At 33.2% G+C, this 19,733-nt stretch overlaps 1 protein-coding gene across 10 annotated transcripts in view; it reads left to right on the top strand.

The window, feature by feature from the left end:
* Nucleotides 1-19,733, top strand: part of LOC132703706 (guanine nucleotide exchange factor VAV3) — a 176,937-nt gene that overhangs the window by 71,877 nt on the left and 85,327 nt on the right. The gene's annotated exons all lie outside the window — the stretch shown is intronic.

Genomic DNA, 19,733 nt, shown 5'->3' with positions numbered 1-19,733 from the left:
TTCGACCTTCATATACCGACCAGCATTCGAAAACTAAATGTCAAAGGTATTCAATTTAATTGGTTGCATTTTAGGTATTTACTCCTGAGCCTGCGTTCGGAGTTCGTTTGAACTTGGCAATATCCACTTCGTTACCTAACTAAAAAAAGTTGGCTTCACAAATATTTATGTTGATATGGCTATGTGCTGTCTTTTTACAATACATATGATCCATTAAAATCATCTTACAGTCAACCATCGTCTGTCACTTCTTCTAAATAATCAGCAAGAAAGGTTTTTTCTTAAAGTGTGACGCAGATTGTAGCCGTGTTACAAATGTATTCATATTTTTAATAATCAAACAGATTTTTCTTCTTCTTCAACCTTTTTTTTTCAATCTTTGCAACCGTGTTTGATTGATGAGTGTTTCTTCGTTATTAAGGTATTATATATTTCAAATTACTAATCAGGTTGTCGTCATAATTATTGCTATTATAACGGGTGATTCAATAAGAGTTTCCACATTACAATCTGAAATATTTTTGAAACGCCACCAAAACATAAACAAAATTAGTCATGGAGCAATATACGGCTGAACAACGTGCAAAAATTGTGAGTGAAAATGGTCGATCAAGAAAAAATGCATTTCGGGCTCTACGTGAATTTTTCGGCCCGCAAAATCGACCTTCTGAGAGGACAATTTGGAATGTGGTTCAAAAATTTGAGCAAAATGGATCTGTAACTAATCTCAAAGTCCTTCGACGTGCTCGCGCAGGTCGGTCAGATCAAAATAGTGCCCTTGTTCGCGAAAGTGTAGCCGAAGATCCAAGCACATCGATTCGTCATCGATCGCAACAAAAGACTTGCATCTACGCCCAAATAACTCAGGAGTTGAAACCTCGAGATCATCAACAGCGCCGCGTGTTTGCAGAATGGATACGAGAACAAGGGGTTCATTTTTCAACGAAAATCATCTTTAGCGATGAGGCGCATTTTCACGTTGGTGGCTTTGTAAACAAACGAAATGCTCGTATATGGGGATTAGAAAATCCAAGAGAGATTGTTCAAAAAGCAATGCATCCTCAATAAGTTACTATTTGGTGCGGAGGAATAATTGCCCCTTTTTTTTCGAGGATAATGCGGCGAACGCGGAGAACATGATCTCTGATTTTTTCTGGTAGCAGTTGGAAGGTATGGACATTGAAGATTTGTTGTTCCAACAGGATGGAGCCACTTGCCACACATCCAGATTATTATGGTCGGATTATCTCACGTAACGGCGATATCAATTGACCCCCGCGATCATGTGATCTTACTCCCTAGATTTTTTTTTGGGGTAACTAAAAAGCAGAGTGTATAAAAATAAACGAAACACTATTCCAGAGCTGAAACAGGAGATTAGACGCGAAATAGCCGGCATAGAACCTGAATTGTGTCAAAAAGTGATAGGAAATTTCAATAAACGAATTTGAATGACATCATCTTTCATACCTAATTGTAATACACTGTTCTAAAATGGCAAATAAAAATGTTTGAATATTTTTACATTCTTCCTAGTTTTTTTTATTATTTTAATGTGGAAACCCTTATTGAATCATCCTTTATAAGAAGACTAACCAACATCTGTTGAAATTCTGTGATAGTTGCTGTAGCTTGCTGAATTTCTATAAGTCCAAATTTTTTGATTTTCACTCAGTTTAATATGAGCAGTATTGCCCTTGATGAAAATCATGCAAACCAGTCAAAGCTATCAAGAAGGGAATCCAAAACCTAAAAGAACTTGAAGAATTGCTTACAAAAATTGTCGGTGTAATTTGATGGGATTTTTTTGTTGTATTTCTTTAATAAAGATATTATTATATAAAATTACGAAGAAGACTGCTTTTATTTATTTAAGACTATGATATTGACCGTAGTCTTAAGGCTATAAACTCAACAACAACAAGTATACTCATCAGCAGTTGCCGAACACAATTACGAAACCGGACATCAAGTATTATTGGATAAAACTAAAATTCTTAAATGTAATCAATTCTTCTACCAGCCAAAAATCCGAGAATCCCGAGAATCTATTGAAATATATAAGCAACTAAACAGTCTCAACCGCGACTCAGGTCTTTACCTTTTACCAATATGGGAATCAGGCATCCAAGGCGATATTCATGCCCTTCCTTTAGCTTCACTTCTTCAAATAATATATAAGTAGGTACAGAGTAGAATGCGAGCCAGTTTCAGTGACGCTCTGAAGATGTCAATAGGATGATTGTAGATGTTTTTTGTAGACCCTTGCTCGCACGGGGCAAAGCTGGCAAATATGAAGTCGATTGCTTTAAATTTCGGACACAAACAGTCGAAAATCGCGAAAAAAGATGGATACCGGCGTTAAAAAGGAGGCAAATTTCAATTTTGTAGCTCCAACGGTTCGAAAGTTGTTCAGGAAAAACTAAAAGACGAGAACGGAGAACGGACAGACAAAAAAAATTTTTTCGGCGGTGATCATTTCTGCACCAACGGCGATCCCATAGGACTAACCGTTACCGAGATATAAAATTTTTATACTAGCGCAGATACTTTCGAAAAATTCGATTTCATCGATTTTCGAAAGTAAACAAAGTAAAGAATTCAAATAACGTGAGGAGGTAGCCTCTATCAGAAGGAACCACTAGTGAGACAACATAACCAAATTCTTGAATCCTAAGAGGCGGCGGACTTCGCTCCCTTGGAGAAGTTTGTGGGTGTCTACGGATATGTGGTAAGTGGACTTTGATTATTGAGGTCGCTTATCGAAAGTGGTATTGAGGCCCGGATGTTTTATGGGAGGATTCTAGGAATTGATTTTAATAAGAAAATTCCCACGGTGCTGCCTCTTTTGTGAGTCTCGCCGGTGTCCACGCCGGATGCACCCAGATAGATAGAGCTAGGGAGTGATGGCTTGCTGCCATCGGTTCAAGATTTAACAAGGAAATCGCCCCTGAAGCATAATGGACTGCTCCAGGCCCTTGCCATCAATAGGCAACCTTCAGGTGTTTTCACTAAACTTAATTTTATGTGTATAAATGTCGAAATAAAGTTGTAAGCGTACTAGCAGCGGCCAAATATAGCGTCAAATAAAAATCTTTCAAAATCGTAACAAAATGATCAAATGTTTTTGTAATTGTAGTGTACCCATTAAATTCTCCGCTCCACTTTCCTTTTCGGCTAAAAGCAAAAGGCGGTTTCCTACGGAAAGCGCTTTTAAACGAATTACAAATAAGCGTTCCGTTAACGCATTCCGAAATAATATTCTGAGAAGTCGCGAAATTAGATTCGGTTCGTCAAAAACGACGGAGGGCCAGCAGAAAAAAAAACATTCAACAGGTTTTCCGACTTAATGTGCTCGCGTTGCGTGTTGCTAATAGTCTGACGGGGGAGCTTTTTATTATTCTGTTTTATTATCAAATGAGAGAAGGCGTTTTTCATTTGGGGCTTTACGTTTCGGCGTAGGGGATGTTTTTATTCAAGTCGGTCGGGGCGTTTTTTTTTTCTTTTTTTAATTTCTAAAGCAAACTGTTGTCATTTAAGGTCAATTCAAACCGGAGAGAAACTTTTCATGCACGCCAGGGCGAGAAATAAATCGTTTACTGCGACAAGAGTAAAGTTTGCAATTGTAATGTATTTCCTAAATCCATTAACTTAACATCCGGAACTTCTCGACTCGCGTCAGTGAATCAGGTTTAAATTTATTCCTAGTTTCTTTGTGTTTGGGCTTCCATTTCGAACGTTTAAGTACCAGAGGGAGATACCACTTGCACCACATTTTGAGGAATATCCCGTTTACACTAAATTATGCAAAATACTTGGCATAAATAAAGTTTATGGACATTTGGAAGGAACAAGGGAATTGGGGTATTTAAATGTGTGCGAGTTTCTTCAAAGTATAATCAGGAGGCACTGGTTCTGCAGAATGTAATTTTGAAACAGAGAAAAAACTAATACACAATTCTTGAAATCTTGTCTGTTTCCTTTTAATTTTACATTACGATAGAAAATGAAAGGACGCTAATAACAGAGAGACAATGTAATCAATAGCGAATAACCAAGAGCGTTTACAAATCTGTTTGTTACACTTTATAACGGACTGCCGGGCTTTGAGCACTCTAGCGCCATCTATTTGCCTTACCACTAAACACGAATTAAGACAGTTTTGATACTCTACATGCCGCCGACCTTTCACATACACAATTTCAACATAAATTAACAAATTGACGGCAGTACCAAAATTATCAAAAATAAACAAAACTAGTTAGTCTCAGTCTTTTAAAGTCTTAAAAAATCATAGTCTCAATTGGCAACGGACAAATTTTTCTCAACGCACGTTTTGCACTTGCAAAGTTTACAGTAACCAATCTGATGATGCCGTCGTCACAAGGAAACAACTCCGAAACCCGTCCCAATGTCCACTGCGGTAGCAGATGATCGTCTTTCACTAGCACCAAGCTTTCGCACCTTCTTGCTTCGATTTCTGTCGACACTAGTTCAAACACGTTCTCCTTGTGTTCAGGCAAAGACATCATGACTCTCCCAATCAAAAAAAAAAGCAGTGATAGATCTTCTGGACTTGAAGACAATGGACTGATAGGCCTCGAGTTCAATATCGCTTCAATTTGGTTTAACACTGTAGTCCAAATGCCCCTTAATTCAGAAATTGTGCCTGTAAAAGTGGTACCGATGTCCGAAAAAAAAATTAAAAATCATTTTAAGACAGCTAAAAATGCTTCACAATTTAAACTTGTAAATAACTCGAGATGTATACCATGTTACCATGCAAATGAAAATACAAACATGAGCTTTAATAGACACAACCTTTTCTGTCCTTTATTACAAAATATCCTGCATATCGACACCTCTGTTTGTAAAAGGACTTTCTGATGGCAAGTTATCCATTAAGTAATTACAAGGCTTTCGCTTAATTTGGAAACATACTATACATTTATGACATATTTTTCGAGCTAAACTTCTGCCAGCAATGGACCAAAAATTCTCGCCAACTGAATATAGTAGAAGTGTTAATTTTTCATGATCAATTCAGTTAATTTGTGCTTGTTATGCAAAATGGTTGGATTTTTCTTTGAATATGAAACTTTTGCCTTTTGTATTCGACCATCAACTCGTAATATATCATTTCTGTCTAAAAAGGGGTGCATCATTGACACTTTTAACAGTAAACTTGTCTTCGTAGCCAAATTCAATGGAACCAAGTAACTGTTATTTAATATTTTAATTAACCGTAATGCACATTGTCGAAGTAATTAAGACATATTATATCAACGATATATAATATATATAGTTCCGTTTATTTGCAAACATCTATAACAAAAACTGGTAGTTTTTAGAAAAAAATAAATCGTCCAAGCAAGAACATTAAGATTTAATATATATTTGGACAAAATAAAACAGATCCATATAGAGTTTATTATTTTTTAAAGGTTTTATTAATAATGCCTTAATTGTTCAAACTTGGAAATTTGATTAAATTTATAGACAAGCCTTCTTGGTTTAACAATCAGGCTATTGACATGATTGGATATTTTTGTGAAAGATGACACCTAGGTAGTTAATTTCAAATAGCTGTTGGTCTGAATATTTTGAGTTTAGTGGTTGAAGGTAGATGTTTATGGACTTAATACTTACTTACAACTGATAAGTAAACATGCCACAACTGTTTTCTATATTTCCAAATAAAACTGTTTTCCGCCAAGGTATTCAATATCTTTCATTATTTTTAGTAAACCACAGATAATATTCGTATTGAATTGATTAGTCCAACAAGGCTGGAGAAAAATTTCTTTGTCTTATATAGACAAAAATAAACAAACATAAATACGAATACTCGTTCTTGTCCTTTACGAAAACGGCTGACATTTTATATAGTCACAATTTTTAGAGACCGGATTTCCTTGTTGTCCTGACATTTTTCGCTACTACAAAATTAGGACATCTATGAACATCAAGAAGCTTTTTAATGAGAAAATAGTATATTATTCAACAAGTGCGGTAAACGGCATTTGACTCACGAGTTTATTTGACACGAGCGGAGCGAGTGTTTAATAAACGAGTGACTTAAAAAGTTTACCGAACGTGTTGCATACTATGTTAGTTTTTGGGTACATTTTCGCAAAACAACACGAATTCATTCACTGACCGTCACAATTGATTGCTCCCAAATCCGTGCGGTAAAATCCCGGAAATGCCCGAAGTGGCTCGGATTCATGGGAAACGAAACTGACGTGGTAAAGTGATGCTTCCCGCACGCTAGATCGGTGGGTAATTAGGTATTTTACAGACGGAAGTAGAAAAATTAAATTAATGACAAAATGTACTGGCTATTAAATTTAGCAATAATTTATCAGTCAACCATTAATCCGATTTTGGAATATTTCAAAACTGATCAAATTGAAGAATATATCACATAAGCGAACGCCACGCTTGCTCCACTATATATATGTATACCACAGACGCCCAACTAAAGCTTGAAAACATAAACAAAGCTTTGCGGTTTGCGCGCCAAAAATTCCCTTCAAAATTTTCCATTTCAATTTTTGACACAGTTTCCAGACTCGAAAAGAGATACACAATAATACGGAGATCGGGAAGTAAATAGAAGTCGGGAATGATGAGAGTTTTGATCTCAATTAACTTGTAAAATAAGTTGGTAACGTAAATAAATATCCCAGCGGATTTCGCCGGGTGTTTCGCGAGACGTCGACGCCATTTTCAATTTTCCAAATAATTATGCCGTAAATGTTTCGTCGATTGCGGAAGCACGGTTTACTGTTGGTGGTAATTTATTGCTAGGTTGGGTTGAGAGACGCCGCCATTTATTAACTGGCGATGTTCTTTTCTTCTTTACTGGTTATCGTTTTGTAAGTACCTGAAGTATTTTTGAAATATCCCATCCCACATCCTAATTCTAAGGATTGTACTGAAGTGGCTTTTACTTGATGAAAATCCATTTAAAATAGTTAACTAAGAACAAACGTTGTTGAGATTTTCACATAAATATATTTAAATGACAGCTGTTTCGGAAACACCGTGTCTTTATCAAATGCGAATATCAAACGGTACCGATGTTTATAAATACAAAACAGGTAGTAATTACTTAAATTGAGGTATTACATTGAGATTTAACAAGGAGGATCCATTCAAATCCAGTTGGTCATTAATACATTCGAACCTCTGATCTTATTACTCTCCATAGCTTCTAGTAAATTTAATTTTCTACTTTTTGAAACAGTGTCTAAAATATCGAAATTGTCATCAAAATTGTGTTGTTCAAAATTTAAATTTATAGCGTAATTAGAATCTGAAGTATTGTTTTTAAATGATCGTCGACGTTCGTTGATACGTTTTTTGAAAGATCTATCTGTTTGTCCAATATAAATCTTAGAACATGATCCGCAATTTAATCTATAGACTCCAGAATTCTAGGATCTATTTAATTAATTTTCCTAGGGTGTTATTAGTTTTAAAGGCAATTTTGAGGCCACATTTCGAGAGATGATCTGAAACTTTATTACTAGGTTCTCCTCTGTATGTTAATGTTTTAAAACCTTGAGATTCAGTAATATAGCGGCGATATATAGAGTTCAAAGTTTTTTGAAATTGTTTCTTAGTTAAGATTTTATCTATCAGTGACGGGTCATAGCCATTGTTGAATACAATTTGTTTTATAATATTTAATTCTTTTTCAAAGTTTATTGCAGATAGAGGGATAGTTACCAGCCTATGAATAAAAGAATAAATGGCAGCCATTTTGTGTGTATAGGGATGGTTTGAACTCTCATGTATTATAGTGTCTGTGTGTGAAGGTTTATGGTATATTGAAAAATCTAATTTGTTCAATCTGAACAACGTTTGTTCTTATTTAACTAATTCGAAGCACTTTACCTGGTGCCCATGTTATGACTAACAAAATGAAAAAAAATGGCGTAGAAAATCCAACAATCGATTTTAGATGTTTTTTATGTACTGGTTCCAAAAAGGCCACCAGCTCTAGTTTTTTAGATGCAGATTAATGGATATTAATTCTGATAAAAGATAAAAATGAAAAAATACATATATAGGGTGTTTCCTAATCGAATGTTAATAATTTCAAAAAGAAAACTTCTTACCTTCTATAGCTGTAATATCTGTAACACTGTAATAGATACTTTAATGGAATATAGCACACATCTACTAGGTACCACGAGGCATTACTTTATAATACGACAATTTTTTTAAAATACGCCGCCGATTTCTCTGAAAATAAAAATTATTTCTAAAATCTCCAATCATTTCTAATGAAATTTCATTTCTTGATTTTTTTCAATCCGGTCTACGGGATTTCGCTTTAATAAATAAAAACCTCTTCTCTGCATGGTCATAACAATATCGTTAATATGACAGCATGCAAAGAAATTAGTTTTCATTTTTAAGTGAACACGGATAAATTAATTAATGCAAATGTCATTATTATTTTTTTAAGGAAATCAGTGGCGTGTCACTGACTATCAACTAATAATATGTTGGTTAATCATGTCGCCACTGCACTGACTAAATGAACTTTTTTTGGGAAAGAGAAAATATCTATCTAAAGCAAAATATCTAGTTTCTAGTTACCAACTAGTGTCCTTCAGAAAAAATATTTGTTTTAAAGTTTTAATGAAATAACGTAATTTCTATTCGAACTTCGATTTTTTGAAGTATTTTAGTAAAACAGATAGACAATTGCTGAAGTAAGAAATAATATATTAATGTATCAACGATATTGTTATGACCATGCACAGAAGAGGTTTTTATTTTTTAAGCGAAGATTGTACATCGGGTTGAAAAAAATGAAGAAATTAAATTTCGTTAGAAAATATTGGAAAGTGTAAGAATAATTTTTATTTTAGGAGAAATCAGTGGCATACCACCTACGTCTGCCAAAACAGATATGTGAAATTCCATATGCCCGCCACTGGTGTATTTAAAAAAATTCTTGTATACCAAATAATGCCTCTTGATACATAATATATGTGTGCCCAATTTCATTAAAATATCTAAAGTGGTATTACAGATATTAGAAAAATATATTTTATTTTTGACAACTTTACTACCCTGTATCTTAAAAGTTTTTTTTTAAATAAACCCAAAAATCGTTCCCTTAATTATTAACATTTAATTATAAAACGCCCTGAATACTTAATGGTCAAAATTGATCGACTTCTGACTGCTATATACGACGAATCAAGTTCGTTACAAATTTGCAAAATCTGCTTACTTTTTTACTGCTTACTTACCATGAGCTGTGTCCAATGATTTTCATTCTGCAGAAAGGAATGTTTAGTGCTAGATTTGGCGGCTCCTGCGAATATGTGCTTAGGACGCACACGAGGCTTGGGTCATCTTTGGTTTTGGAATTTTTCCTTTCCTAATCTATAATGCTTTAATGCTTCTTAGTTAACTTGGTGCACTTTCCCACAAGCTTGATTTCATATGTGCGTTTCCAAGTAATAGTGCAAAATTAACATAAATTCAAAATATCGTTCTAAAAAACCAGCGCGAGGACAAGAAACTTTAACGCCTGAAGAGTTTATTTAATTCCTGTTTAACTTTCTTCCTCTCCGTTAATAAAACATTTTCAATTATGAAGGCACTCGGAAACCAAACTTGGGCTTCCAATTATATCTTGCCAATGTCTGCGGCACCAATGCAAAAATGAAAAGAGCTCCGTTTAACCGGCGTTGTTATTCAATCTGATCGTTTGGTAGGAAATTTTAATTGGATACGGGTACAGACGCATATAATTCACATTAATTAGATTATCTGGGCGGCAGTGCGGTAACATTTTAATTACCAAATGATATTTTACTGATAAATTTCACTCTATTCTTTGACTGGCCTGGTAAAAAGGGGAGCGATAGGATTAGTTCTGAAAAACGTATTTCCGTTTTGAAAATAAAATCAATATTGTCAATGTGTCAATATCACTCTGATTCAAAGAAAACATGCAGAAATAATTGTTTGCTATTCTGGTTACATTTGCAGCAAATTTCTTCAATATCCACACAGAACTACACGCCATCAAAATTTAGTTTAAGGTGCTTGGCATTGGCAGTACGTAACTGCCAGATAAACTCAGTATGTTTGAACGATATGGGCGTAATGAAAAACAAATAGTTGTTTGGTTAGTTTTGGTTAGTTTAGTTAGATTAGAAATACAGGTATTTGAAAACACTAGTGCTGCTCTCTCATACGATGGATTTTTTGATTTTCTGTAATAAACACACCCTGTACATAATTGAAAAAATTTCGGACATAGAGGTTGTTGCCCTGGATCTCCCACATTTGCTAATCAAGAATTTTTCCAATAGAGTAAATTATTTTCCAGAAGATATTTTTTTTCTGAATCTACGCCGTAATAGTCAATGACGTCATCGCGTCTAGACTGAGCCCGAGGCATAGTGATTTTCATACAGATTTTTTCAAATACTTCAAACAGCGCGTGTAATAATAATTTATTCCTTGGATTTTTTCCATAACTCAAAAACCCTTATATAATCGAAAAATACCTGAAATAAAATAATTTTAAAAAAATTTTCACAAATTTTTGAAAAATACTTGGCAATATTCGGTTATGCCCTATTTCTACTGTTTAGATGTGGGTACGGACTTTTACTATTTTGCTAGGTTTAAAGTCGATAGCTGCAAATTCAGGACACTTAATCCATTTCTTATATATCCGAAACACTCTGCACAATAGGTGAAAACCATAATTACGGGTTATATCGTCGTGAAAGAAAAATTTACTACTGATTAACAGCCTTCTAGTTATAGCCAATTTTTATTAAAAGAGGAACTGTTTTTTGCGAATACCGGACAGACCCTGTATATTTTTGAAAATTACCAGAAACAAAGATTTAAAAGTACTGGTTCGTGTGGATCTTTTTGCCCAATAACTTTTCGATAGCGTCAGCGGTTTTCGAGAAATCACCTTTTTCTTAGACCCTTGCAAACGCGATTTTTATTTTTTAAAAATACTTCCCGACCCTAAATTTTAATGGGTTGCGTCAGGGGACCAAAGACCATTGACTTCAAATTTTCGTGTTTCATAGCAAACGTCAAAAATGCAGTCGAAAATCGAAAAAAAAAAAAGATGGACGCCGAGGTTCGATCGCAGCCATTTAAACATATTACCTTCACCATATAAAGTATATATTTTTTTACAGGTGTGGTTCTTGGGACTTGGTCCGTTATTTATTAATAGGCTTTATTTCGAATTGACAAATTTATTGGTTAGTTTCGGCCATTTCGACCTTCATCAGAACATTCTGGTCATCTACAAAATTATTTTTTAAGTTACAACGATCATATGTATTTTGTTTTTGTTTCTAAACTTCCATAAAAGTAAATGGACAAAATAAATAAAGGTAATGGACAATATAAGTAAATGGACATAAAAGCATAGCACATATGAATAGTATGATATTAAAGCCGTTTGTTTAATTTATATTTGTTAATTTAATTTATTAATAATTAATATTCATTTAATTTATTAATTTAAAGGTGAAACACAAAATACATTAAAAAAATTGTATAATAGAACATACATTTTCGCTTAAGGTTTGTTCTATTATACAATTTTTTTAATGTATTTTGTGTTTCACTTTTAATATCATACTATTCATATGTATTATGCTTTTATGTCAATTTGTCATTGTCCATTACCTTTATTTATTATATATATATATATATATATATATATATATATATATATATATATATATATATATATATATATATATATATATATATATATATATATATATATATATATATATATATATATATATATATATATATATATATATATATATATATATATATATATATATATATATATATATATATATATATATATATATATATATATATATATATATATATATATATATATATATATATATATATATTTATTTATTTATTTATTTATTTATTTATTTATTTATTTATTTAAGTCTAACTGCGAAAAATTAAATTAAAAGCGATATAATATTTTTAAAAAGTTTTCGATGCATAAACTAAATTCATCAAATGAGAAAATCGTCATTCACAATTTTGTCCTGATGGTGATGGTTGCCAGGGTGGAAATTAGAATAACACTTTATCGAATACGTGATTTCGAATACTAAAAACCACTTTGCATAAAAACGCTTCTATAAGTATAGGGGTGGAAAACTGAGTATAAAATAAATCCCTTCAACAATAAACGCAAGCGCTTTCCAACATCCCCAAATCACGGGCCTGTCAAACTTTAAATTGTCGAATCTTTGTTTCTTTTAAAAGATTAACCCGTTTAAACACAAAGTATCCCCGTCCGTTGCCTTTCAAAATATCAATGCGAGCGTTTTAAAATATTTCCCTAAATGGCAACAATTTTTTGAGCAAAAAGGAAAGAAGCTGAATTCTTTTTTATGAACAATTTGAACAATGATGTATTATCGAACATTGCTAAATTTTCATAATTTCTTTTTTTAAGAATAAATTCCCATAAATACAATGAATAATGCTACGTGTTGCCCTAAATGTTTCTTGGGTGGCAAATATATACATACCTTTGGATTTAAATATATTTGGCTAGTTTTGCTTATTGCTTCAACTTAAAGTCATGGCCAACTGCGGCCATTTGGCAAAATAGAGAGCAGAATGAAGTACCATTAGGCATTTAAAAAAAAATAAATTGGCAACGAATTCTTATTCAGGAGTACTTAGAAGTGTTTGAAATATTGTTTGCGCCGCGCTTGTTGGGTAGATTTCTCAAAAACGGACTAAATGCTTATGTTTCTCATTATATCAACCTGAAGTCATGGCTAAGTTTTTGATGCCAAATATCGAGAAGGGCTATTAGGGATTTCTATAAGAATAAAATCTCAACGAATTCTTATTCAGGATTACATAAAACCCAACTATACTAATTTCTATGAAGTTTGAATACAGGGTGTTCGAAATATCGCGGGTACCTCGCTCCTCTAGAATGTTTGTATATCGCTCAATTTTGATAATTTTTTTTTGTTGGATAGATTTCACTGAAAGGCACTAACGATTTTCTTAAAATTGAATATGATTAGAAAGGATTAGATATTAACTAAACAGACTATACAACGCTGCATTTTTTTAATTAAAACGGATTTTTAATTCTCATCTAATAATGAAAATAACAGAAATATCTAAATTGATTGGCGTCGGCATACTGTATCCTTTGTAAGACCAAGTTCGCTTGTCGAATTTGACTCGCTAATTTATATTTATGAATGCTGTTGTTTTAAGATGATATTATAATATTAATGTCATTTAAAAAGTCTTTTTGATCATTATTTTAGAAATTTGTTTAATTAAAATTTGTAAGATCTTAAAATCACATACGTATAACCGTAGTCCTGAACACGACTCTCTTAAAATTAAGCGATAAACAAACATTCTACAGGAGTAATGCTTAAGCGAACTTCATGGAAATTAGTATAGTTTGGTTTTATATCTCACCACATCAGTTTAGTGCGTTTTGGAGAGATCGATCCAACAAATTTAAAGTTATCAAAATCAAAAAGTATTCAAAGATTTTACAACAATGTACAGCCTTAAACGGGGCCTAAACTTTATTTCAAATACGCTGTATTGAAACATTATCGAAATTGTAATAGTTGGGTTCTAAGTACTCCTGAATAAAAGTTCGTTGCCAATTTATTTTTGTTTAATCCCCCTTTTCTCTCTTTTGTCAAATCGTCCCAGTTGGCCATGACTTTAACTTGACGCAATAAGCAAAACAAGGTTTTGATGCAGATTTCAGAGATCTATGCAACAAAAAAAAATCAGAATCGATTCATATACCAAGATTTCTCAAGGGCTTTCAGCTTCGTTGCAGTACCTACCTGGTGACATACCTTAATAATGCACCATAATTCTTAAAATCTGCGATGAATAAATGTACAAGAAACAACATTGAACGATATTAGTGTTAATTAAATATCAATATATTTTAAAATGAGTGAATAATCAGCCCACTTAATGACTAATATCACCATATGCAAGTTTAGAGAGAAAATTTGAAATAATTTTGAAGTATTAGTGACAACAAAAAAATATTCGCTTTTTTTCGTCCACGAGTGCATATGGGTGACTGAAGTGAATGCTGGATTTCAACATCAATTTTATTATCGATTCGGCGTTTTCAGGTTTCAGGTCTGATTCATAATTAACGATGTTTTTGCATTAACCTAAATTTCTTCTCATTCTTGGTTGTAATTCAGGATACATGTTTCATCAAATATCGTTTGAAATGAATAAAAGTGCCGATACCACATTGTAAAAGTAAACAACAATTTTAAAGGTCTATTACGAATTATATTTATTATAGTTATTATGATTATGATAATAATAATTATTATTACTACTATTATTATTATTATTATTAATTTTATAGTTATTATTGTTATTTGATTTTATGTCTCCTTAAGCAGAAGGGAATAATATTAGATAAATTTTATCCAACGATGAGTCCAACGCATATAATACGGTTTTAATGATAAAAGTCATTGTCAGAACTGAACTATATTTTTTGACTGCAATGAATAAAATTCGAGAAAATGGGAATTCAGGTTTTTGTTGCCATTCATTGTCTCTTAATTGTTTTTGTAATAAAAACTAAACTAAACTAAATTAAAAAACTAACTAACTAAAAAAGCAATCAAAACTAGTGTTGGGGCTGGTCAATTGACCGGTCAACCGGATGATATTGACGGGTCGAAAAATGGGCTTCGGTCATTTTCAAAATTTTCTTTTTGATATCAAATACAAGATAACAAAAGCAAGTGACAGGATCAAGACTAAAATTAAAATTAAAACCACCCAAACGAACGCGTTGTCGTTCTCTAATGGCTTCCCTATGCTACCGTCCGGGTTAGCACATTTCAAAGAAGATTTCAATTTTACAATTTTTAATTGCTTATATTTGTTACATGGAACTATAATTTTTTTTTTGTGAACTGTGATTCTTCTAATGGTATAAACTTACTTTTATAAGCAAATTAAAATTTTGTTCCCTATTGACTGGTCAATTGACACAAAAAAAAATTAACCTGTCAATTACACAACCCTAATGACAATTCACACCTATAATAGCACTTATAGCGCACTGATGAGTTATGACACCTTATTAGAGCTTAACAGTATACAAGTCATAAGCGCAATTAGAGTGCAAGTTTCGCAAAGTTGGAGTTGCGATTCCCGACCATAAATATTTCCGAAATTCCAATATGGCTCAGCCAAAATTCGATCGACCTGATACAGCGGGTCGACGTCACCTATTAGAGAGATCTATTCTTTCATGTATCTATTCTCTATCTCTAGTTCCGTAATACCCATCTAACGATCAAATACTGCGTTGAAAATGGATGCCGTTGTAGGCGATTAGACGGGTAATCCATAGAACTAAACTTCGGCGAAGCCTCTAAATGAGTTTGTAGGTACAAGAGCGAAATTCGTAGGGGCAATAAATTTTATTTCGCTGGCTTCGTTTCAAAAATTCCTACTTGTTGAATTTCACATCACGCGCACCCTAATAGCCGTAGCGAGAGAAGAGTCGACCGAAGAAAATCGGTTTTTTATGGCAACAGATTAGTCGTTGATTCTCTGTAAAATATGGGTACATATTAGAAGAGATCTTTTATCTACACCTTGCACAGTTTTATTTATGTTCCGCGCTAGCTCTAATTATTATTTCATAGGAACAAATAAAGCTATAAATTTTACAAAATAGACGTACGAATTAACTTTCGAAAACAAGCCAATCTTTTGATATATGTATGAATTTTGCAATTTCGCAAAGATTACTGATCCCGCTGCGAATGCGAATGTTTTCCACGATCAACCGGAAAGTGAAAAAAAGCAAAACACGCGACCTGCCAGAGAACGTGTTTTGGTGTGTTGAATAGAACGAAGTATCCGCAACAAGTTGCCAATTTCAACGCTTACAAAGTTTGATTCTACATTTAGAAACAATTTTCTAATCTAATTGAAAAAATATTACATAACTGTTGTTTTCAGTAGAACTGTAATATTACCTATTCGCTCCGTTTTTTAAAAATTATAAGCAGCCTTATGCTTGCAAGGCATTTAATAATTGGTTGAAGATATACGAGGGACACTTGAAAAGTTTACGTCCTCACCCTGAAGATGGTGGAACTAGTTACTAAAAGCTAATTGTGCACCTCGTAATAGTTACCAAAGTCTCAGCCATTTTAGGAAGGTGGATTTTAGTTGAGAGTCGTTTGTGTGAGTCGATCTGAGTGTCTTCGTGAAAATGGAAAGGATTGAGTAAAGATCTGTTATAAAATCTTTATTTTTGAAAGGCCTACGCAAGGTAAAATTTAGTTGGAGTGTGTGTATGGGGGCTCTGCAGCCTCATTTACAACAGTGAAAGTTTGAGCAGCTGAATTTAAACGTGGCCGCAAGACCTTAGGAGATGATGAAATTTAGGAACCTCCAAAAACTGTAACTACCGACTACAATACTGCTAAAGTTCATTAAAAAACCGTCGAATTAATGTGAGAGAGATAGCTAAGGTTGTTTGTCATATTATAAATCAAGAACTTGTTGGAATGAACGTTTCCAACTCTCTGTTAGCGCAGTTTAGGTGCAATAGATCCGAGTGTTGGTGCTGATTAGCTACTATAGATGAAATTTGAATACACCAGTATACGTTCGAATACAGTCAAGACATTGGACTGCGTATGGGGAACCGACTCCGAAAAACGCAAAACTGTTTTTTCGGCATGGAAAGTGATTGCGGCTGTTTTTTGGGATAGCCATGGGTCATCTTAATCGAAGACTTTCAAAAAGGAAAAACCATTACAGGAGTATACTAGGCATCATCACTTGTCAAGCTGAGGACAGAAAAAGCCTTACTCACCAGATCTAGCCCCTAGACTTCCTTTTGTTCCCTCATCTGTAAACTGCGCTCGAAGGAAGGGAAGGAAGGTTTTTGGCCAAATGAAGAGGCAATCACCGTAGTCAACAATTATTTTGCTGAGAAAAACGCTGGGTACTATTTGGACGGGTTAGAGAGATGGGAGTATCGCTGGGAAAAATGTAGAGACTATGTAGAAAAATTAAAAAAAAAAAAGAGAAAAAATGTCTTGTTGTAAACTTTCCAATTGTCTCTAGTATGTATTTTAAGAAGAAAACTTGAGGTACTAAAGTTACATATCTTACTTTTTACAAAAATTCTGGAATCCTCCTGCGTTGGTTTTTGCTGAGTTTCGCCAATCATCCTGTTGGCTTCTTCAGAGCTTGACCGAAACTGTTTCAGTTTCAGTTTCAGCTTGACTGGAACTGTTTCAGTTTCAGTTTCAGTCAACCTCTGAAGAAGCCAACAGGATGGTTGGCGAAACGTTAGCGAGTTCGACTCAGCAGAAATCCAGTAGTTTTGTAAAAAGTATTACGGTAGCCTATGGAAATTTCTTTGAAAGGTTATATATCTTAATTTTCGTATCTCCATACATATTGTCTTGAAATTTTGTACACACCTCGTAATTATTAAGGCGTATTTCTTGATGTCAAATATTTTTTAAAAAAATTGCCAGTGGCGTTCGTGGTTTGAATTAAATATATATAAACCACTGCTTTTTCTGAAAATTATTTATTTAGGCTTTTTTTGATATTTTGTTGAAATTTGATAGGCCGTGCCATTTAGTTTCTACTTTCATCCTATATATAAAAAATTGTGCTTAAAAAACAATAGGTTGTTATTCGTTTCAGAAGGTCTCTCAACTTAAGCAAAAAGTAAATATTTTTCGATTCAACCTTTCATCCTTTTTTAGTCTTTCTACCCGCTTCACGGAATTTTGAGGCATTTATCTCATGAAAACCCTCCTATATTTCAGCTTATTTTATCATTTTGCATCAGCCTATAAATAATTCAAAGATGTGTGTTTCCCGCTCTCCCATAGTTGCATTTTATGTGACTTCTCTTGGCAGCTCGCTCATTGCTATTCGTTATAAACTAATGAATTAATTTGTTATTAAATTCAAAAAAATTATATACAAAATATACTAATTATACTTCGTATATTAGGTAATGGCCCCAAAACGATATTATTTTCCGCATTTCATTTTAATATGTAAAACGGTTTGCCTTATCAAGCATTCGAAATGTTGGTAATAAATTATTAATACGCTTTTTGCAAATTGTTTTTGACCGAATGCCAAGACGCGCTTTTAAAATTTTAATGATTCATTTTTATTCTTACAGGAAACATTCTCACTTGGGGACACAAACGGAAACTGAAAGAACGGTTTATTTTATTTTTCTGACACGTGTATCCCTTTTTCTTTGTAGCAAACGAGCATATAAATTTTAAGGGACGAATTCGATTCAAAGGAGTTTCTTTTCCGCCCGAAAAATATTTTCCGTTTAATTATCTAGCTCCGCCGTAACAACCAGAAAAGGAACTTGCTCTTTTACTAAAGATTGCCGTGTCGTTATAAAATAATAACAAACGGTCGACTTGTCTGTATCTCATTTGCATTTATTGGCTCGAGGGTGTTGATTTGCCGTTAATTATACGCTCGATTAACCCAGACATCAATATTTACCCGCCACCCTACATTTAAGCGGATTAACCCATTAGCCTTTCTTGGATGAAATATTAGCTTAAATTTGCCGCCAGATTTTTCAATGGGGCCATTAACATTTTCCCTTATATTTCGGGGGATGATGCAGTTTCGTTTCTGTGAATGCGGTAGAAAATATTGAAACAAAATTAGACATCTATTGCCGTTTTTGTTTTTCATGTTCAGGATGACTGTATCAAATTTTTCCTATAAGAAAGATGTCTATCTATCGGTTCTAGATGTCCTGAGTAATTGTAGTGCTTGTCAGATGTTGAAAATATTTACAACAAAGATCAATAATTGCAAAATATAGGAGGATGTTGCGGGATCATTGAAACATTTAATTTTTACATACATTTACATTAATACAATTTAAAGAAGTTGTCTTCATACCAAATATTAACAGCGTTAATAACAATAATAATAATTTTCTAGCATAGCACAAATATCATAACAATTTAGAATTTTAACGCAAGCAGAAAATTAATTGATGGTTAGATGATCTATTTTCGAGAAATAAGATCTGAAAATTGGAATTTTCTTAAGTGTGAGTTAAAAAAAAGCTATTTTTCGTTTGAGAAACTTCCATCTAAAACGGACATGCTATAACATTTGATATATTAATTTTGTGTGTGTTTCTTTGCATAAACAGATTCCCCTTTGCTTCTTTCATAATCAATACTATACTTACAATATATAACATTAATACAGAGCATCTTTCGAATTTCGATGTTGGTTGTAGCAGTTCACACCTGTAGACAAGATAAGTAAATTTCAAAGAGACACATTTTAAACCCCACAACTGTTGTCCAATTAATAAGGCAGTAACGAAATACTGAAATGTTTCTTAGTCCACCTTTGATAATTTAATTTCAATAGCTTCAGCAGCTTACAGCTCATTTAATGGCCTCTTCAACAGTAACGGTTTAAAAGTTGCCCATACGACCCCATTGAAAAAGTGGCCACCATGTATAAGTGCAATAGTCTTCTGAATTAATTTAGTTTAGATTTGAAGACGGACAGATTAGTCCTTTTAGTTTACAGTTGCGATGGTTTCATTTTTTTAGAGTATTAATGTATTGCTAACT

Source organism: Cylas formicarius, unplaced genomic scaffold (genome assembly GCF_029955315.1).
Source record: "Cylas formicarius isolate icCylForm1 unplaced genomic scaffold, icCylForm1.1 PGA_scaffold_6__28_contigs__length_40554024, whole genome shotgun sequence".
NCBI lineage: Eukaryota > Metazoa > Arthropoda > Insecta > Coleoptera > Brentidae > Cylas > Cylas formicarius.
This window is presented reverse-complemented; position numbering and strand designations above follow the sequence as displayed.